The sequence below is a fragment of the Micropterus salmoides genome, unplaced genomic scaffold, assembly GCF_014851395.1.
Source record: "Micropterus salmoides isolate LMB-PRFRI ecotype aquatic unplaced genomic scaffold, ASM1485139v1 Ms_hic_scaffold_18, whole genome shotgun sequence".
NCBI lineage: Eukaryota > Metazoa > Chordata > Actinopteri > Centrarchiformes > Centrarchidae > Micropterus > Micropterus salmoides.
This window is the reverse complement of record NW_024040928.1, coordinates 868,219-891,349: the sequence shown is the minus strand read 5'-3', so window position 1 is coordinate 891,349 and position 23,131 is coordinate 868,219.

Below are 23,131 nucleotides of genomic sequence, written 5' to 3'. Positions count from 1 at the left end.
CTCCAACAATGAACTCTGCTATTATCAGCATGCTCCTTAAGTCAGAAAAAGATCCCACACTCCCATCCAGTTATCGCGCTAAAGCCCTAGCAATAAGGCTAGAGAAGGTCCTTCATTATATAATATATCCCGACCAAACAGGATATATTAAGGGCAGGCACTCTACTAACAATACACACAAGCTACTTAATGTAATAGACTATGGCACCATTCATAACCTGGAAACTACAGTTGTTTCTTTAGATGCAGAGAAAGCTATTTGCTACTTTACATAAATTTGGATTTGGAAACTCTTTCATTGAGTGGATTAAAATCTTTTACAGTTCCCCAAGAGTTTCTGTCAGGACAAATGATCATATTTCTCCAAGCTTTAGTCTTCAGAGGGGTACCAGGCGGGGTTGAGCCATCAGACAAAATAAAAATATTAAAGTTCAAACAGAAAATTTACACCACAAGATAAGCCTTTATGCAGATAATGTATTACTTTACTCCTAAACGTCTCTTTCTGAGATGATCACACTTAGAATCTCATCTCATAAATTCTCATCCATCTCAGACTACTCCATTACCTGGAAGAAATTCATTGTTTTACCTGTAATGTGTGAATTCCAGAGTAAATCTACCACACCGCTAAAGTCAAGGAATATTGACTTGACCTTGTGCCATCAACATCATAGCACATATCACTCATGGGAAGAGTCTCCACCATAAAAATGATGGTCCTACCTAAAATCAACTACTTGTTTTCACCACCCAAGCCATTGCTGTCTGGTTTAAGTCACTGGACTCAAACATCTCAAAATTTTTGTGGAAAAATAAACCCCCACGAATCAGTTTCAAAACTATGCAAAAAGCAAAAGATTGTGGGGGTTTAGAACAGCCAAATTTTTATCATCACTTCCTGTCCAATAGACTACAATATATCTCAAAATGGATCTAGATGGACATGGACATAGAACAAACATTCTGTAAGGAAAATAAAATTTACGATATGCCTTTCATCAGCTCCAGTATGCTTTAAAAGCAGTAACATTCCCTGGCAGCCTGGTGGGAATTTCACAAAATATATAGGTCTTTACCTATCCTATGCAGACTTACTCCAATCTGAAACAATCCTGACATCGTGCAAAATAAGAAAACGCTAAATTCCCCACTGTAAAAGCATGTAATGCAAGGCAGTAACTTTATTCCAGAATATGGAATTAGCAATAATAGATTTCTTGAATAATAACAGTTTAAATCCGTAATTCGGGCGAGATTTAAGGATAACAAAATGGACTCTACCACCAATAATAACAGACTTCATTAAACTCTCGCCCCCAAAACTAAGATAAACATGATACTGTTTAAAACAGATGGTTCAGTCTCTCTCCCATTCTGTGGGAGACAGACCTATCCTCACTCCAGACCAAAACTTCTGAATGCAATTTTTTTTTCTTTTTTTAATTATTATTATTATTATTCTTTAGCACCTTTAATATCCAACATGTCAATTTGACAATTTGTTTACTTTGTTTTTTTGTTGGGGTTTTATGTGTGTGTGTATCTTCACTACATGCTGTGTTATGTATTTCACCTGTTACTACCTGTCGCATCACTTAATTAAAAAAAGAGAAAAAAGGTCATCACTACTACTGGTATTCACGCATTTCAGGTCTCTCTAGTTTGGTAAATTCCAACAATTCCCCACATTGATTTCCAGCCTATTAAACTTATTTTCCCTAGTGCCTCAGGATTGCCTCACATGTGCCTACCTGCTAAGTAATATGCAACTTCAGCCTGCCCTCGCCACTCAACCTCGTACATAGGCCTACATCCTGCTTATTCTGCCATCCTACAGCCATCTTTTCTCCACCATTTCCAGTTATCCAACAACAAACCACTCACCTTAACACTATGTCTATGTCATGCACTTTAAAAAAAACAAAACAGAAACAAGCTTATGTGTAAGCACAAGGCAAAGTCCAAAACTGAGGACAATCCAACAAGCAAAAATAATCCAGAGCACAGGCAGACTAATCCAAAGACGACAGAAGGACAGAACACTCAACATTGAAAAGGACGTCACAAAGACTGAACACAACTGAGGGCAATATATACTGGGACCGACTACACACACACAAGTAGGCAAGGTAATTAGTCACAGGTGAGAAACATGAGGAATCAAGACAAAACAAGACAAAAACACCAACCACCAATGATTACAAAATAAAACATCAAGTAAAGAATAGGGGAACACACAAGGACAGAGTTACCAAAGTAGAAGAGAAAACGGAACAACTGCATAAAGAACAAAACCAGGACAATGAATAGAGAAGGACCAAACAGGAAACAGGACTACACTAACATGCAGACATAGGACAGGAGTGAGTGGTATTAACCTGTTGGCATAATGTCCACAGTGAAATAAGCTAGCTAGCTACAGACTAGTGTTAGCCTACATTTCATCAACATTTAATCAGTGCATGGAAACGTTTAGCAAGACATTCATATTAAATCATAGTCCCCGCCCCTTTTAGCAGACTAACAACAGATGAGTCAGCAGCACCCCAGTCTGCCCATAACTGTAGCCCTCCCTGTCCCAGTGAAGAAGGGGAGCAACACGGTGTTAATGACATTGCAGGGAGTCTGTGGGGATTTCTCTGTCTCTCTTGCTCTTTTTATCATAACAAAAAGAAAATGAAATATTTATTAATGACAGAAATTCAAACACAAATTATTTTCTCACATAATGATCATGAAATAAAAAATACTAAAAACAACAACCTCCTGTCTGTACTGAATACTGGACGGTTGGAAACAGTGAGTAGCTTACCTGACTCTACATGTAAGTTACAGACAATATTAAAATAAAACACACACACACACACACACAACGTATCTAATGTATGTAATCAAGTGGTGGTGATACAGAACTGTAGGTCATTTGGGTCAATGTTCTGTAGTGTTAGAATCATTTATTGGTATATGGCATATTTTATTATATATACTCTATATATCACATGCATTGGATGGAGGAAGAAGTGTGGAAGCAAAGGAAGAAGGAAAAGAAAGTTACAGTGATGATGAGGATGAGAGATGCATAGTGGAAGAAGACAGAAGTCATAAAAAGGATGTTGACCCAGGTTTGTGGCCAGCAGATTTTACTGACAGGGAGGCTTTTGTCTTTCATTAATGTTAAGAGAATTTTATCTATTAATTTTACAATAAAAATACATTGAGACTGTTAAAGATTGCCTTAAGGACATTCATTATGGCGGCTTTTAATCTTGCATCAAATAGTGAACTGCATACTGTATGCAGACTGTATGCATGTACAAATCATCAGCAGTAAATATTGTGCTAGTACTAGTATTGAACTACAAGAAGCAAAACAGTTTCAAGCCTTTAATTAGAGTTATGTAAAGCTTCTGATGGGACAGTTAGGTCCCAGAGATGTGGTGACAACAGCTGCGCAGAGGGGGCCCAATTTGATTTTTTTGTCATGGGGCCCAAAATTCCTGGCAGCCCCCATGGACAAAGGACTAAGACACAGACACAAGGAAAGAACAGACAGGGCCAGACCAAAATGCAGAAACATAACTGAACACAAAAAGACAACTAAATATAACAGGAAACAAGCACGCAAGACCAAACACTGTCAAATAAACAATGACCAAACAGAGAACACAGACCAACACTTAGCAGACATATAACTAAATACAAATAAACTACAACCTAACAGATGAAGACTTAGAATAAAACACAAAATAAAGTGGACAAGACCAAAATAATAAAACACAGAAGTACATAGACCAGGAGTAACACTAAGAACTAAGGCACAGGACTAAGAGATAAGACAGAACTATAATAGGGAAAAAGACAGTACTGGTAAAAGTGAAAGTAAACTAAGCTGAACATGTCAATTGAACATGAGAACAAACAAGGCTGAACAATGGAAACACAAGACACAAAACCAAAATCATGAAAAAACTAAAACAGAAAAAACATGCACACTGCACCACATTCCTTGTTGTGGTGGCAGCCCGGCTGACGGTGAGTGTCCTGTTTTTTTCTCCTTTTTATCAGTTTTTCTGTTTTTTTCCCCTTGGTTTCCTGTTCTCTGCTTGCCTCCCTGTGTTTTCTCCCCTGTGTGCTCTCTCTCCCTCTGCTCCTGAGCCCAGCCAACTACCTGCACCTGCATCCCATCAGCCACCTCGTCAGCCTGCCACACCTGCCAGTAATCACCTCATGACTGCCTGTATTTCAACCCCGGTTCTCCACACCATCCTCGCTTGATCGTCGTTGCTCCATACCTGGTGCCACTTCTGTGTTCAAGCGTCCATGTTTTTTGTTTTTTCACACTTACCCTGTGCCTTGTCATTGTCTTCCCTAACCTTGTCTCTTTGTCTGTCTCCCTCCCAGGTACACTCACCCTCGTCCTCCGTTCGGCTGGGCTCATCCACTGGCCCACTCCTCTTCGGACTTCCCTCACGGCGTCCTCCCTGTTTCCCCGCCTCTCCTCGCTTCCTCGGCCCGTGTTCCCCGGCTCCCTGGTCCCCTGACTCCTTGGTTCCCCGTGCCTGTACTTCCCCGACGTCCTCCTCTCCCTCCACTCCAGTCCCTCTCACCCTTTTTCCCTAAATAAACCTCCTTCCCTCAGAGTGCTGCATTTGGGTCCTCTCTGTCCACACACCACACCCCGTAACATTCCTGACAACATCTTTGACTTGAGGGGTTGAATGTGTGCATTTTTGACAACCAACTATGTAAATTTGAATCAGTCATCTTTAATTTATAGAATGAAGAGAAGGAAAAAAATGTGACAGAATTCAGTGTTTCCACTACGATGGAGTTGTAGCAGCGGAGGTGAAGTGAATTTTTCTTTATGAGCGTAATGCGTAGTATGTCTGAATATAAAATCCCCAACACACCATGTGTTAGCAGCAGGGCTCTTGTGTCCATGAGCTTAACATTTCTGTGTTTTCCCATAGCCTTATGTGAGCTTTAGATGAATGTTTTGGTGATGGTCATAGTAGTAGTCAGGGATTTGCATCTCTAATTAGCTTTACTAACCTCCGCTCCTCAAGTCACCACCGTCCTTTCTTTTCCTAACAACCCCTTTTTCAGACTCATCTGAAAACTGAAAAATAATTTAGGATGAACCAGTCTGTAGGACGGAGCTGTAGGCTACACCTGTTTAGTCTAATTTTGTACCTGATTTTCTCAACATCAGACAAGAAGGTAGTAATAAATTAAAGCTACTAGTTACTTTCTATAAAATGATCTAATGTTAGATATAAGTAAGATATAACTAATTAATCTGGTCAGGGCTGAGGCTGGTTCTGTTGTCCAGGGTGTTGTCTTGTGTTAGTCGTTTCCTTACGGTTTCTACTGCTTCTATGGTGGGGATGCAGGTGAACAAAGACGTCACATCATCTGGTTTCATCTGGGTCCAGTTTCAGTCCTCAAACTTTGTTAACAAAGTCAATGGAGTTTTGGATGTGGTGTGTTTCCCACCAAGGGAGCTAAGATGGTGGAAATGTGTTTGGCAATGTTGTAGGTGACAGAGTTGATGCTGCTGATAATTGGCCTGAGTGGGGCTCCTTTGTGTATCTTGGGTAGTCCATATATGCACTGAATGGCTTCTCCAGGATACAAACGGTAATATTCACAGGAGATGGTGTTGTCTTTCTGTAGCTGTTGTAGTCATTCTATGGCCTTTTTCTTGTATCCGCTGGTTGGGTCTCGCTTCAGTGTCTCATGTGTTTGTATCCACATTAGATAAACTCCAGAAAGTCCTTTTTTACTGCATTGTGTATGTAATTGAAAGAACAACAAATGGCTATGTCGCTGGTTGAGATTGGAATTAGCTGTGATCTATTTTTCCCAATTTACAAGAAATCAGCTATTTCTCAATGTTTCAATGATATCTTCATTCAGAAATGCCTATTAGCTGTTTCAATACAAATTTTGAGCTGTTATTGTAGCAAAAGTAGATGCTTTATACATTAAGGTTTTGAAAATGATGTCTTCATTTCTGACATGTTGTGTGCAAGCATGTAAAGAAAACTAAAATACTGTAATTAACTGTGAAATGAATAATTTAACGAACTTAATAAATTAAACTAACAAATCCTTTGGCCTACTTGAGATTGCTGTGGAGGAAGAGAATGTTACTCATTGACTGTGGTCCCAGGTTTGTGCGTCTCTCTTCCATTTAATTATCTAAATCAAAGGTAAACAGTGTGGAGCTGTGCATTAAAACCTACTAAAAATTTAAACCACGAGTGAGGATTAAATGTGGACTCTTAGGCAGGAATTGCACTCGCACATTACAGCTGTGCCACGGTTTTGATGCGTCCATAGCCTGGCGTCAAAGTCCACTGGAAGCGTCTCAGAGCATGCAGCCTGCTCCACATTATTTAATTGTAATTAAATTGTCCTTTTTGTGCTTCCACTACCTTCTTCACAGCTGCCTGTGACCCCATTTCATCCCGTCAACGTCAGGCTGCATTTCCCACAAGGAGCATTTCAGAATCAGAATCAGGCCTCTTGAAGCCATACTGTAAACAGGTAGTCAGCCATATTGGATTGACAGTGCGAAGGATTTTCCATTTACACCCTCCTTATTTTAATGAAGTCCTCCAAGAAATATGCTTTTTTTTGATTTGATCGAACGGCGTGTCAATGACATTGCATGGCCTGGTGTTCAATTTTGATGATTCACCATGAAAAAAGAAAAACTGTCACTGTTCAAGGGCATGTGTGTGGAAAAACGGCTCTATAGCGCCCCCCTACAAAATTTCAAATGAGCAGCAGGTTTGTTACACCTAGAGCTACCAAATTTTGTAGGCACGTGTAGAATGCCCGGACTTTAAGAAAAAAGTTGGTTTAGCCATATGCTAAACCCAAAAGGAAGTCGGCCATATGTATTGAATGTCAGATCTACCTCCATTTATAGGCCCCCTACTTTAATGAACTCCTCTAGCTTTAACCCGATCGACTTCAAATGTGGGAAGCGCAACCCTAACGTCCTTGCAATGTTAAATTGTAAAGCTTTTTTTGATTGAACAAATGGTGTGTCCATGGTGTGGCATTCAATTTTGATGATTTGGCATGAAAAGGACGTAGCATGTAAATGGACTAGACATGGTCAGATCTGTTCCAGATTTCACATGTCAACCCCTTTAAGTCTCAAATGTCAATATCCAGTCATAGTGACAGCGCCACCTACTGGCATCAGGAAAGGACATGTTTCAAACTTCACCCCTTATGCCATTTTACTTTTATAACACACATAGCACCTTTAGGGACAAATGTCCAGTGAGAAATATATACTTCACATAGCAGGTTGATCACATCTATCTCAAAGTTCTGTAGGAAAGCTATAAAGCTTTAAAGATGTTGCATTGTGAAACTTTCAAGTTCTTTTTAAATGCTGTAGCCCTGGTTATTTGCCATGAAAGAGGAAACTGTGTTTTAAGAGCTGTACCTTTAAACCCACTGATAGTCAGCCACTTTGAATTGAAGTAGTAACTGACACATTGTCAGATGTTTTCCACACATCACCTGTGTGATATGTGCAGTGTTAACTTAAGTCCTGCCCTGTAGACATCTAGATGCCAAGCTTCTATTACAATGAGAATGCCACCTACTATTCAACAGCTGTGCTTAACTCCCTTGCGGAAATGACAGAATGCACACAATGGATACACGGATGCAGCACACCCTGACGAGCGGGAGGTGTCTGGGCCCGCTCATCGCTGCTTGCAGCTTTAATTATTATTATTTTTGTTGGTATTGTTAAAACATGCAAATAAGTGAATATCAAACAACAATTTTATTACTTTCCAAGAGAACAAAAAAGCCATGTCAATAGCAATTATATTTAATAGGTGAATGTTCTGCCCACAAACTGTAAATCCAGAGATTTAGTGGTACCATAGCAGTATTTGCGCTGCGGCCAACAAGCATTTGTAGTGAAATCTCGTTTGTTTTCTCTTTGAGATTCTAACTTACCTTGTCCTCCCTGTGCTCAGGATCACTGCCTGGAGATACTGCCACGCTCAGCTCACTGCTTGCCTGCCCTCTGCTCTGCTCCTTTTGTCTGAGCTTCCTTTGTTAGCACTTATGACAGTTTTTTGGATTGAGCCCTTAGAGACCCCCATCCCACCAATGCCCAGGATGGGAGATTGTTAGCCCAGGTTACTCACCGCACCAAACGCTCGACTGTATGGTTTCTGCTAATCACAGAGAGGAGATCAAACTTCACCTTATCTCCTCCCCTCTTAACCCACTAGTTCATGGCACATTGTTTAAACTTCATAATCCCCATTTTGATTAGGTGCGGGAAAAGTGATGAGTAGGAGCCCTTACTGTCATTCCTCCTGCCTTCGGTCCGCCTTACCTCCTGTTTAGAGCTCTGCCCCCTCCTCGAGTACCTCAGTCGCTGATCTGTCCAGCATCACTGTAGTTTATCATGACTTAGCTAGGGTGTTTAGTAAGGATTTAGCCCTTTCCTTACGCCACACCAACCACATAACTGTGCCATAGACCTACTCCTTGGAGCCCCCCTCCCTACCAGTAGGCTATATAACCTGTTTCACCCTGAGAGAGAATCCATGGAAAAATAGATGGGTGATAGAGGCAGCAGTGAGGAAAGCACAACGTCTACAGCCAGACCCAGGTAACAGACCGCCATTTCCTGGGTCTGGCAAGTTTGCGCCTCAGTTTTAATGTTTAGTTTTTATATCGATGTCATGTTACCACTTGGGTACAAACTGGCTGTGAATCACAGTGCGCTTTGGGTCTGCTTGATAACTATTGCTACGCTCGCTAGTGTCACATCATGTGCTAGATGCTGGACGCAAAGTTGCTTTCAGGGAAGGTCTGACAGTGGATTATGCCCCTTGTAACTGTGTAAACACTGCGATAACAAGGCATTCACAGTGTATTCCTCAGAGAAAAACTTTTAAGAGAGACATTTTTCCACGGTAATACCAAGAAAGAGAGCATCTGTTTTCCAGACTTTACACAGTAAATGTCATGTGGGTGAAATCTTACAGATGATACTCTGACTTCGGGTTCATGTGAAGGCAGCACAGAGCTGCACCACAAGAAGAGTTATGATACACACCGTCTTGTCCAGTTGCAGTGGAGTAAACTGGCAGGTTTAATGTTGCAAACCAGTTTTTTGCAAGTCGTTTAAAGTTTAAAATCGTACTGTGAATGTTTGGTGTGAACTCGCCTTAAAACTTTCACCTCAACAAATGCCCTCACAAAGCAGCTCAACGCCCCCCTTTCCAAAATATTGCTTCCAGTGCCCCACGCCATCCCTTAAACCATCAATCTTTCTCTACAACCCCATCCCAACTAGGTTACTTAAAGAATTTTTACGCTTAGTCACCACTTCTTTACTAGGTATAAATAATCTGTCTTTATTAACAGGCTATGTGCCAGAGTCAAAGTAGCTATTATTTAACCTCTTCTTAAAAAGCTCTCTTTTGATCCAAGGGTTTGAGACAACTATAGACCTATATCTAACCTTCCCTTTCTCTCTAAGATCCTTAAGAAAGCATACAGACAGCACTGATGAAAATTACTAATGACCTAATTGCAACAGACTCTGGTCTTGTTAAATCTTAGTGCTGCATTTGATACCATTGACCATCATATCCTATTACAGAGACTGGAACATTTAATTAGCATTAAAGGAACCGCTCTAAGCTGGTTTAAGTCCTATTTATCAGATCAATCTCAGTTTGTACATATTAATGATGAATCCTCCATGCACACCAAAGTTAGTCATAGTTCCACAAGGTACTGTGCTGGGACCAATCCTGTTGTTTTTTTTTTATTTTATGAAAATGTCTTGCTCTACATCTACGCTGGAGATTTTGGGGGGTGGGACACAATGTTTTTGATAAACAACACTGATTAAGCCAGGATTTGACCTTAACTAAAACATTTGTTAGCTTGTTTGCTACCTCTTCAGCAGTCTTGGGAGTGGACTGAGAGGTTGAACTTGGTAAGACTGAACTTTGTAATTTTCAATGATTGATGAAAAAGTCTGCCTTTTGCTTTTCTCGGTTCTCTTAGCCTGGGACATCTTTGATTTTGTGGCTATTTTTAAAGCATTTTCCCGCTCCTTCATTAATTTTAGGAGTTTGTTTTTACATTTAATTCTAATTGAAAATTCACAGATTGTAGATTGTACTTCTGTAAAGATTTGACTAGTTATTTGTAAATCTCTTTCAGGAAGTAAGTCTGGAGAGGAGGTTTTCTTTATAGCTGCCTTGAACTCTTCTTGCTTGTTTTTTGGGATGCCAAAAAATTCCTTTTTGCCAGCATGTGTAGTAAACCGCCTGCAAGTTAGTTTTCTTGATATGAGCACCATATTATGATCTCATAGCCCAATTATCATATTAAATAATTTTGTAATCCTTTCTGGTGTGTTACTAAAGATTAGGTCAATTTGGGTACTGGTGCTGTCTGTTATTCGTTTTGGAGTTTTAACTATTTGCACCAGATTAAAAACAGTGATTTGCTTAAGCTTTTTCCTGAGGAAACTGAAGTTACCCATTACACGAATTAACATGGTAACTTGTGTTTTTTATAAAAACTAATGTTTGAGGAAAGTGGTTAATATATGACTACAAGTGTGTAGGACATCTGAGGTGATAGAATCATATTCAAGGCTTCACATTCTAGATCACTTGAATTTTGCCACTGAAAATCATTGCTACGGATGGTGTTTCTTACATATATCATAACTCCACCCCCTTTTGCATCAGTTTAGTCTGTCCAGAGATATCATAACCCAGAAATATTAGAGCGGTGGATGAAGAGTTATCATGAAGCCAAGTTTCCGAAAAAATAGAGGAAATCTAAATTAGACTCTAGTAATATATGATTTATTTGATCACTTTTTGATTGTAAGCTTTGTATATTTAGTTGTCCACCTACTATATCTTTTGGCTGTGCTCTTCCCAGATAATTCTCGAATTGTTTACAGTTTGAAAGACTTTCCACTTCCGGTTGTTTCGGATGGCTCTGATTACTTCGGCACGATCTTTCTTGTACTCGAGAGCTGTATCTGTGTCACTTGGTTAGACACAGAGTAGTGACAAGTGTATGGTCACCGTTGTTGCTCTTTGGAAACGTTGGAGATGTTCTCGTTGCAGCAGGTCTCCCAGAGAGTCATGGTTCTGCTGCCCTGTCCCTCGGTGGTCTCCTGGTCGGAATCACCAGGTCAGTTGGTCGACATTCCTGGACAGATGTCGGGGCCTCCGGTGTGTTCTGGTGGGTAGGGTTGGAATGCTGGGAGAAGGTAGTATTGAGTTCAGTGCCGACCAGATGAGGCCTTTGCCGTGGATGGCTTTCCTTGAGGTGAGTTCAATTATAGATGCTTGCCGGGATCGACCTCCTTGGAATGCGTCAGGTTGTTGATTGGACGCATCTGAATACCCTCTTGATCCTCCATGGAGCTCAGGGAGAGTGTACATCAGAAATTGTCAGTTTGCTGAATGGTTTTGGGCCCCCCCACCCTGAGAGAGAGAGAGAGGGAGCCCACACAATAGACACACAGGTACAGACAGTAAAGGTGGTTTTGCTATAAACTGAATGAAAATGGTACAGATATTTATAGTAGTGGTAATGATGATAATTGTAATGTTAATGATGATGATAACAGTAATAATAGCAATAGGACTAGTAACAATAATTGTAGCAGAGGGTGTCAAGCAGGAACACGGGGGCAGTAGGTGACTTGCAACCACAGATCCAGACTCCACAGCTCCAGAGCAAGAAACACCTGCAGGATAGGAGAGAGGAGAGGGACAAGAAAGCACAAGACTTTGGGAAAGGGAAGAAGTCGAGTTAGCAACATGCATTAATGGGATGAGGTTGCATGCAGAGGAAGAGGAGAGAGGAGCTCAGTGCATCATGGGAAATCCCCCGGCAGTCTAGGCCTATAGCAGCATAACTAAGGGATGGTTCAAAACTCACCTGAGCCAGCCCTAACTATAAGCTTTATCAAAGACGAAAGTCTTAAGCCTACTCTTAAATGTGGAGATGGTGTCTGCCTGCTGAACCCAAACTGGAACCTGGTTCCACAGGAGAGGAGCTTGATAGCTGAACGCTCTGGCTCCCAGTCTACTTTTGGAGACTCTAGGAACCACAAGTAACCCTGCATTCTGGGAGTGCAGTGCTCTGGTGGGATAGTAAGGTACTATGAGCTCTTTAAGATAAGATGGTGCCTGACCATTAAGAGCTTTGTAGGTGAGAAGAATGATTTTAAATTCTATACTGGATTTTACTGGAAGCCAATGCAGAGAAGCTAAGACAGGAGAAATGTGATCTCTTTCCCTGGTTCCTGTCAGAACACGTGCTGCAGCATTCTGCAGCCTGATAATAAGGAATTGCAGTAATCCAGCCTAGAAGTAACAAATGCATGGACTAGACGCTTCTGACGCTGTGTCTTGTTCAAGAGTGGCTTGACACAAGGAATGCGACAGCTGAAACCCATGTCTTGCATACGTCTGTGTGTGGTGGTTCTTGAAGCACTGACTCCAGCTGCAGTCCACTCTTTGTGAATCTCCCCCACATTTTTGAATAGGTTTTGTTTCACAATCCTCTCCAGGGTGCGGTTATCCCTATTGCTTGTACACTTTTTTCTACCACATCTTTTCCTTATGTATACATTATACAAGTTTCACTTTTTGAATGGAATTACTGAAATAAGGAATTATACAAGCAGATGACGAACACCGTGATGACAAATGACAAATTGTAATATATTACTAGTTATTACTCCTTAAAAAAGTTATTTTACTTTACTTATTACTGGGTGATAAAAGTAACTAGTTACGTTACTATATTACTTTCCAGTGTTTCCCACAGAATGACAGCCGAAATAGGGAGTGAGGAGGTGCTGCATGAATATATGCTCCTCAATCAAATATGATTTAGTAAAAAAATTAGAAAATCAATACGTGGTGGTCAGTGTTAATAATTATCCAAATTATAGGCTAATTATGGGAAACACTACTTTCACTACCACCCCTCTTGACCCCGAAACAAAGCTGTCTCTCCCAACTTTTTAACTAATAGGCCTATCATAGTCATAACAGCAGCAAAGAGTATGGTTTTTACAAAGCATATAGCCTAAAAAAATAAAGCAATTAAATCCCGACTTTTAAACAGCTGTTTTTCTGTGCATGTAGCCTGTTCATAATTAGTAGCTGCCTGGGTTTCTTTCTGTAAGTTTCACGTTGCTGTACTGCTTAAGCAGATGCTTCAATAAATCAGATGCAGAAATGTTCGCTGTTGAAAGCTTTCTGCTGGTTTACACTAGAGGACAATGTTCTTTGCATTAGGCTGTGACACAATAATGGCAGTAGCTACTTACAGCAGTGGAAAGAACGCCTCTCTCCCTCGTTCTCCATTCTTTTAGTGTTTGGCTATCAGCAGACATGAACAACAAAGTCCGGTGCCACTGAGCTGCAGCACAGTCGTGGATTCATGTCATGGATGGTGGTGTTCAGTAACTCATAACGCAGCGTTACTTGCCTTAGTAACTAGTAATAATATTACTGTTTTAGAAAAGTAATTAGTTACACTTCTTAGTTACTGGGAAAAGTAATATTACAGTAACGCGTTACTACCCAACACTGACTGCGATGTCCATGGAAGGGGATGCCTGCAGTAATAAAGATATAATACATTCTAAGGTAATAAAAACATAATGGTTCATTATGTAAGGTCTTTATACACTACTGAAAACATAGGTATGGATATTATATTGCATTTCTGTCAATAAATCCTCAGAAATATTACACACTGAACATTTAACAGGGACACTAGCAACGGCCAAGCAACACACCGAAAGAAAGAGAAGGACACCTCTTTTTGTCCTTATGTTACTTAAATTTGTTTTCCACAACTCTTTTGGACACTAAACTAACTCCTCTCTCTAATTCAAATACAAACAACTCCCAAGCTGTAGTCTTTTCCCGTATGATACTACCCATGAGGATGATGGAGTTATGGATGGAGCTAATTAGGATGAGGTGTGATCTACAATTCCAAATATATTTTTTGTTACAGCCCTGCTCTTGGACTGCAACAAAAACAGGAGACACACGGGTAAACTAAATAACAGTGTAATTCATTTATAAGACAATTAGCTAAACCAACCAAAACCAATGAGTGGGAAGAATCTGTGATGTCAGCAGTCTTCCCCCAGATTAGTTGACATTACTAGAAATTTGTGTGGAAACCAGTTGCTTAAACGTTAAGTTGTATTAACACAGAACCCTAAGTTGATGCAGTAGACAAATCAAGCTTGCTTTAGTAGTCATTACTCAAAATCATTAGTTAACATAAATAATTTTTATCCTTAAGTCAAGTTGTCTTAACTAAGTATTACAAGTTAAACATGCAAAGAAATATATATAACAAATATAAAACAAAACATAACCTTGTGGTGCTCCTGATTGTGTGGTGAGGCGGAGGGGACCCGGCGAGGGCGGGGATTGTTGGGCTTTGGGTCGGGGCTGCGCTGAGCTGCCTCGTGGGTGTGTGGGGGGTCTGGGACTCAGGGCTTTGGAGCCTCTGGGGCTGGTCTGCGTGCTGTTGGGGCTGGTCCCCCCTGGACCCGTCCTGGATCTGGGCGGGGTTGTTGCTGACTCTGGGGGTGGGGGGACGGGACTGAATGATGGGGCCAGTCAGGGATCTGGTCCCAGTGAGGAGGACCATTCTAGCCTCCCTATGACCTCCTTCACCTTCCCCCCTTTGGTCATGACTCACTACATACACCCTTAGGACTCTGGGGGGCGGGCAGGCTGCAGGGCGTTTGGTGGGTGAGGCTGCTTTATTGCGGCCTCGCCCTTCTTCCTCCCCCACTGGCCGCCCCTCAATTTTAATTACACATTAGACACAGAGGGCTTGGGGGGTGGGAGGGGCACACTATGGGAGGCTCCACTACCTGACAGTTGTGGGGTGCCTGTGTCACAACTACCCTCCAATTTTAACTGCACCTTAGTTACCACACCCCTTATCTTTACTCCACCATACAACACTTCACAATCCATGACATGCATCCAACACAAAACAACACGTTTACAGAGGCAGGCAGAGGGGTTGAAGAAGTGGGGGGATTCTCATTGGCCTCGTGTCCTGCCCCTGGAGCCCCGGGTGTCGGGGGTGCTGTGGGGTTGGTGATGGCCTTGCCTGATCTGGGGTGGGCTTCTGGCTTTAGCTAATTTCTGGGCGGGTGGTGTGTCCCTGGGCCTGGGGGCCCATTGTCTCTTCTCCTCGCCTGGGCCCTCTTCGGCAGGAGTGGGGCTCCCGCTTCTTCCCCCTGCCGGCTCTCTCAAAGTCTCTGGGGCACAGTCTCTGGGGGAGTCTCTGGGGCACATGGCCGGTATTGTCAGGGTGGGTTTTGGTGCTCCTCCTTGGGGGTGGGTGACTGGGGGGGCTGGGACCCCGTCCGGGGATGAGACCCCATCCGAGGATGAGACTGCCTCGGGTTCACGGGGCTCGGGGGCTGCTGGCTCTGAATACTGAAGTATAAAGTTATTTTTCGGGCATGCCCCCATTTGTTACAGCTTGGAGTGCAACAAAAATTGGAGACAAAAAATAAGCTAAACCAAACAAAACCACTGAGTGGGAAGAATCTGTAAATTTAATAGTGTAAGGAGTAGATGGGTGAAAGTATGCTGCATTGATGTTGTGTTGTAAAAACAATGACAAAAAACCCGTGAGATGAGGAGGTCCAACCAAGACTGCCTGCTCTTCTGGCTTATATGCGTGGGCCACACCGGGCCCAGTAGTGTACCTTGCTTCTGATTACCCTTCCAATCAGGTCTGCAGCCCTGGAGACAGAAGGCACATAAACAGCACTATGAACCCTGCAGAGGGGCTGTCACACAGTTATTTGAAAAAAGAAAAGAAGAAAATAGATCACCTTACTTGTCCATAACAACAATTAAAATAATATTAGGCTACCAATCAACTACTATGGCTTCAACAGGTAGCATTTTACCATTATTCTGTCCAGCACCAGTGAAGTTGTTTTTTCTCTTTTCCTTTAATATTGGATACAGTATTTTCCTTTGTTCTTTTATTTCCTCTGGGAACTGATTGTTCAGTCCCTATGTTGTGCCTTTAATTTTCTTTCCTTGGCATTTGTTTTTGCTGAAAGTTCTCAAATTTTGCAATTGTGGGTCGTTGTCCTTTGTCAGATCTTCTGCTGAGGCTGCGTACTCTATGGAACGTGTTGTGTTTGACAGGATCGGGTGTTAGTTTCAACTGAGTTACTATGATGTTTTGGAGTAATGATTCTAGATTGAATCATTACTCCATTATCCCACCTTTTGCCCGAAGACAGATGGAATTGGCTCCAGCCCCCCGTGACCCTGTACGCAGGATAAGCTGTTGACGATGGATAGATGGATGGATTCTAGATTGTCGGGTGAATTTTCTGTGATACCTGAGAAGATGAGGTTGTCGTGCATGGAGCGAGTTTGTGGTCCAGAATCGTCTCTTTCATTAGTTTGTTTTCTTTAGTGACCGCATACATTTGTCCATCATGTGTTTAAACAGAAGACTGTAATTCCAGGTTTGATTTTTGCAGTGTTATGATGTGGTTGTGGGCGAATTCAAGAGTGTTGGAGTAGTATTATTCCTTAAAATTTACTTAAACTTTATTTCTTTTGGTGTTGCTTCTCAGCAACAGGGCTATGTTGAATCCCAACATTTCAAATAGGGGATGTACCTGTGGCAGTGCTGGACAAGGCGTTGGGTGCATATTCTATCCAGGCAAGATGTGTGCTCCAGGGAGTTCACATTTTGATTTCCCACTGTCAGATGTAACTGAAGCGGGAATAAACATCACAATCTTTAATATCTGTTTCTATGATGAAAAGCAGGCCACTGTCCCAGTTACACCACAGAACATGCCCAACGCCACAGCTGCCCGGGTAGACTTTCATTCTTTGGGAAACACTACCCCACTACCCCACTACCCCCTACCCCCGTCACCGCACTTCAAAGTTCAACACGACGTGCGTCTGTTTTTATCCTTTCCATGCAACTCTCCATCTGCATTATGCATGGTTTTTCCTGGCTCAGAATGGGCCTTTGGGGGTTTGCACGACAGTAAACATGATCGGTACATACAGTAAAGGCAATTAGTTACCTTATGACTGAAATCTATGCATTTTCTTATTTCTGACAATTTGATAAAATATATCCACAAGCTGGAGGAGTAAAAGTATAAATTAGTATAGGCTATTAATAAATATAACATTAAATAAAAAGTATAATGTTAGTATAATTTTGTATTTACAGGTTATGCTTTATTTGGATAGTCTGTCTACAGATAGTTTCTTAGTTGAGATTGAACAATTCAACTGTTTCACAAATAAAAACGTTTTCCGATATTACACTGCTGTGGTTAAGGTTTGATTAGTGCTAATGTTAGTGTATTCATGATAGGTTCAGATCACAGTATAAGCTACTATATAGCTTACCAATAGTAAAATACTAATTCCAGTTGGAGAAAACAGCAGTTTAATTTTTTTATGTTGTTTTCAGTCACAAAAAAAATGTTCTAAGTTGGTCAAGCTTGCTTATTTCATACCAGCCAGTGTTGACTCATTGGTTCAAACTACAAGCATCTGCTGTCCAGGGGAATTTTATTATTTTTTTCACCAAATTATTGAGACCATTTGTGTCTGGCACTGATGGTGTGGATTGTCCTGTAACTAAATCCTCAGTCATTTTCAAACACCAAGTAAGACAAGAGTTGCATTGCTGTGATTTCATTGCACATACTGCATCATAAAACTGTTGGGTGTAATAAAATGGATTCAGGGATTAATTACAGAGCGGTCCTCAGATTGGGCTGAGAATATCTGGTTCTTTTTATTGGACCAGTCACTGCAGTTATACTTTTTTCATTAAGGGCCAAACATGTTGGTTTTGTACATTTTTGGACTGAAAATCAGAAACAGGACACTTATTTTTCCACTGGGAAGAAACAAGGTAAGAGAAACTTGGCAATAGCTCGGCTAAATGCTTAGCTGGTAGACTTTTTACCTGACAAGAAAACTGGAATGGATAAGACTAAATAATGATAGTTACATATTGTAACTCCAGATTCTATGAGTATAAGCGCAGCCCTCTAAGGCCATCACTATTGGGTTTACCCCTACGCGGCCTGCACGGCACTGATAAGTTTTGTCTACGCCCACCCACAGCATGGGCCTCCTATGTCCGCACCTTGTATATTGTAGTGAACAACGGTGTGGATTTGTGCATTTCATATTGAATAAATTTGGAGCTACTCTAAATTCCTTTCTCCTCCCCAGAGAAGAAGGGGAGGGGTCAAAGTTGCTTTCTCTAAGTGCTAGCCCGACCATAAAACTGGCACCTCTTTGATTCCGAAGCTGATAACGCGGGGCCTGACTGTTAAACTGACAAAGGGACACGAACCAGCCATTAGCATTTCCCTGAACAACCTATCAAAACTGCCCCCCCCCCCCCCCCCCCCCCACACACACACACACACATATGTCAGTGGCAACTGACTTTGCTCTGTTTATTACCCCATCAAAGGGATACTCCTTGTCTCACCCAAGTGTGACATAATCCAGGACAGCCAAACTTTGAATGGCTAAGGACTGCAGTCTCCCAAGACTCAAAGCATTTAATTAAGTTTAATTAAATCTTTAGTTACCTGATTACGTTTGCCTCTACTTGAGTAGTCATGTTAACTGTTGTTGCTATCCGTTGTTGATATTAGTGCTGAAAAGAAAGTTGCATTTGCAGTGTTTTTATTTTCAGCAAGACACTCCTTCATCTAATGTAATCAATACTTGTTCATAATACTTTCCTACAAAATTCCTTTAGAAATGATGACAGATGAATGTTTTATTATACTCTTAATCGCCAGTTTGAATTTAAGGATGGATCAACAAACATTCCCCGGTTCCTAAGGAGACTATCTTGGTGTAATCCAAGCTTTCCTCATGTAACCTGAGCTTCCCCAAGTGGACAAAATAAGTATTACATGCCCTCGTTGGAAATGCCGTTTAAATGTATAAATATCTTGACCAATAATGTGACAATTGTTTTCTGTTACCAAATGCTTAGAACAGTACAACCGTTTGACCGTTGAGGTTCAATTGTGGAAAATATTTGATTATAATACACGCAAATAGATTTCTTTTAAACATTAAGTTTAGAAAGGCAGTCCCTTGTGAAACCTGAGACGACCCCTGGGTAACCACGCCCCAGGAAACAAAAGAGCGACACACGACCTTGCGGGCTCTTCTCTTCGCTGTTGGCTCTCTTCCGCTCTGCTCGGTTCCCTGGACACTTTGGCACGCGTTAGGCGTGCCTCGCCAGGCAGTGCCCTCAGACTCGGCCAGCGAGACCGGCCTTTTGTTCGCCTGAAGCTACACGCCTGAAGTGCCGCGACATCGATCTGCCTTCAGCTTGTTTTATTTTCTTTATTTCTTTAGCTTTTCAAAGTTATCAGTCCGTTAAGTTACACTGGACTAATTCAGGAATGACCAAGTTCCATTTTAAGCCTTTTTCGTCGAGCCAACTTCACTGAGGTCAGACCAAGCCACGTGGTCTCGCCAGCTACAACGAAGGAAACCTGAAAACAGCCGAATTGCCAGACGGAGGAGGCGTTTTCAATCAGACACGGAGAACCCCGGAGAATCCCTAGCAAAAAGCCAGGATCGGGCATCTAGAGTGGGACCCGTGCAACAGGCCAAAAGCAGGCTGTCGACAAGCAGTAAGACTTAACACACGTTCTGTGATCAGATATGTCCATTTTAACTCCCAAATCATAGCATTAGTTTACTTTCCTTAGCTCTTCTATGCCGTATGAGTCAAATGCTTCCCACAATCGAACCTCCATAACTATCTATTAACTATCACTAGTAATAATTGTATAATTATTAAAACTACCTAGAGGTCCGGAGACTCTAGGATTATAACAACTCCGGTGGTGCCCTGAAACGAGGAATCTGTTTTGATTTTATGAATATTAAAATTCATAATTAGGTATCAATTCTCAAATTTATTAAAATGCATAACTAAAATTTAGGTCTGCTACAATATATACACAACGGTGAGACCACGTGAGTCAATGACTCACTGGCCCATATGGTACCACCAAGTACAGACCCACCTCCCCAGAGCCAACATAATAAGCCACCCAATCCATTGGTGTCACCATCTGCGCAATCACCAATGGCGCAACATGGGAAGGCAGACAACCAACCGGCAGCGGAGAGCTACAGCATCCAAATCCTGGTCCAAGCACCAGCGTTGGAACACCAACCATTTGGAGGAGTAAGAGGACTGAGTAGACGCTGGGGAGAGACCTAAACCCTCTAGGTGCCGCCGCTCAGCGAAGTAGATAACTCCTGACCGCACCTCCCGCCTGAGAGAGGGCATCCCCCCCTCCAGGGGAGTTTACACAGCTGACCTGACAGCAGTTGCTGGAGGCAGGGAAACCAGGATGCTCCAGAGCCACCAGGATGACTGCCAAGGTTGAAAACTGCAGGCAGTCCAAGAGGCGCGGGATCAACCGAACCGGTGGAAAAGCATACAACAGCTGAGGAGGCCACAGGGGGTGCGCGAAGGCGTCCACCTCAAGCTGGGGGGTCATCCCGCAAGCTCAGTTCTCTTGGTTAGCAAAAAGATCCATCTGTGCAACATCTAAACAAAGCCAGATCTGGGCTATGAGATCAGGGTGAAGGCGCCATGATGTCTGCCCCTCTGTTCAACATGTCAGGGATGTACTCCGCTCTGATGGACAGCAGTGGAGTGTGTGCTCACAGCAGCTGCCTGGCCAGGCTCAGCAGCTGCGCAGAGCACACCCCGCCCTGGCGGTTATGTAGGCTGCTACAGCCTCGTTGTTGGTGGACCAGCATGTGCTGGTTCAGCAGCAGAGGGGCGGAGTGTCCACACCGTGGGAAGCTCCAACACATTAATGTGGAGAGGCATGCGGGCCTGCCACAGACCGGCCACCACCTGAGAGTGGCAGGTTCCACCCCAGCCCATCAGGGAGGCGACTGTGTAGACTGAGATATTGGACGTGGCCCTGCCCAGGGGGACCCCGACTGACAGAGGGTGTCCAGCCTGTAGGCTTGATCCAAAAACAAAGACAGAGGAACAGCATCCAGGCCTCCTCATGTGCAGGAGGCCCAGGGGGACTACCACGTGAGCCACATGAGGCCCAGGAGCCTCATGACCAAAAGTGCCCTCACCACCCTTGGCAGAGCCCCATGGCATAGCAGCTCTGTCCACACGCTCCTGGGAGAGCTGCGCTCTCAGGAGGGAGGAATCCAGCACCACACACAGGTAGGTGAATGTCTGGGAGGGAAAAGGGAATGCTCTTTTTCCCAGTTCACTGTGAAACCTCAGGCGACACAGGTGTGCAACAAGCTTGGCCGTCTGCACCAACGCCACGAGAGCTGAGGGACATGAAAGAGCGTCAGAGCAGCACGTTCAGTATAGTTGAACCAGTGATAGTAAGGCCGTTAATCCCTTCCGCGTTCAGATACTGCTACTTTTCCGTACGTTGGCACCTTTGTCATCCGCAACTCAGCCAAACCTCAAAAAAGCCAGCCACAGAAAAATACCAAAACCATCGCCATCAAACCAGTCCAGAACCCAGTCTGGCGGTCGTAAGTGCTGCAAATCCTTTTTTTCTCTTTGTCCTATTTTTTGAGCAGTGTGTTTTTTATGTTACAATGGAACTGAACTATTTTTAAACTGAACTGCTTTTTTGAATTGAACTGAACTGTTTTGTTGAAATGAACTGAACTCTGAGTGGTAATTTGAGTGGTGTTTATTGTTTTGTGATACGCTTTTGTTAATACATGTTCTCATGTCCTCTGAGTTGTGGTTTTCATGTTGCATTCAACGTGAGGGTCCATAACATATATGTACCCTTTGTGACATTTGAGTAAAACATATTATTCTGCTTAAAATATCTTACGTGTCAGGAGAGAAACCTTACTGGCACTCCAAAAGTAACCCATAAGTCAAACTGTCACAACTTGGAGAAGGTGCGTGGGGCCAGAGAGTAATGAAACATCAATATAAAATACAAATAGGTAATGCAACAGCTTGCAGGGTTAATTAATACTATGTTTACTTTTTTAAAAGTCTCAGTAGCCTGAGGTGGCCTCAGATGGTCGGGGAGGGTATTCCAGATCCGAGGAGCTGCAGAACAGAAAGCCTGATCACCCATGGTGCTGAACTTAGTCCTGGGGATAAGGAGGCGGTTTGAGTTTGTTGAGCGGAGGGATCGTGTTGTGGTTAGAGAGGTGAGTAGTTCTTTCAGGTAGGGGGGGCATTTCCATAGATGCACTGGTGGGTGAGAAGGGAGACCTTGTATTCAATCCTAGCAGAAACGGGAAGCCAGTGGAGTGAATGGAGAGTGGGTGTGATGTGGTCCTACTTACGCACTCTCATCAGAATCCTTGCAGCACTGTTCTAAATATGCTGCAGTCTCTGCAGACTCTTGTTAGGGATCCCGATGAGAAGTGCGTTACAGTAATCCAATCTGGAGGAGACAAAGGCATAGACCAGTTTTTCAGCGTCAGCTAAGCTGAGTGTGGAACGAAGTTTTGCACTATTTCTGAGATGGTAGAAAGAAGTCTTGCAGAGGTTTTTGATATGGGCTTCAAAGGTGAGCTGTTGGTCAAATCTTACACCAAGGTTGGTGACTGTTGTGGACAGGGGAATGTCTTGACCAGAGATAGTTATACTGGTTATGGAGGATGACTGAACTTGATGTGAGGTACCAACAAGAATTGCCTCAGTTTTGGAGCTGTTAAGCTGGAGGAAGTTGTGTTTCATCCATGCATTTATCTCCTCCAGACAGGCAGTGAGTATCGAGGAAGATGATGATGGTGATGAAGCTGCAGTGGTGTGTGTGTCCGATTTCATGTACAGTTGTGTGTCATCAGCATAGCAGTGAACGGAGACTCCATGGCGACTGATGACGATGCCGAGGGGGAGGATGTAAAGGTGAAGAGGATGGGGCCAAGGACTGACCTCTGAGGTATAATTAAAACCAGTTAAGAGCATCGTCAGTGAGTCCAGTGGTTTGGTG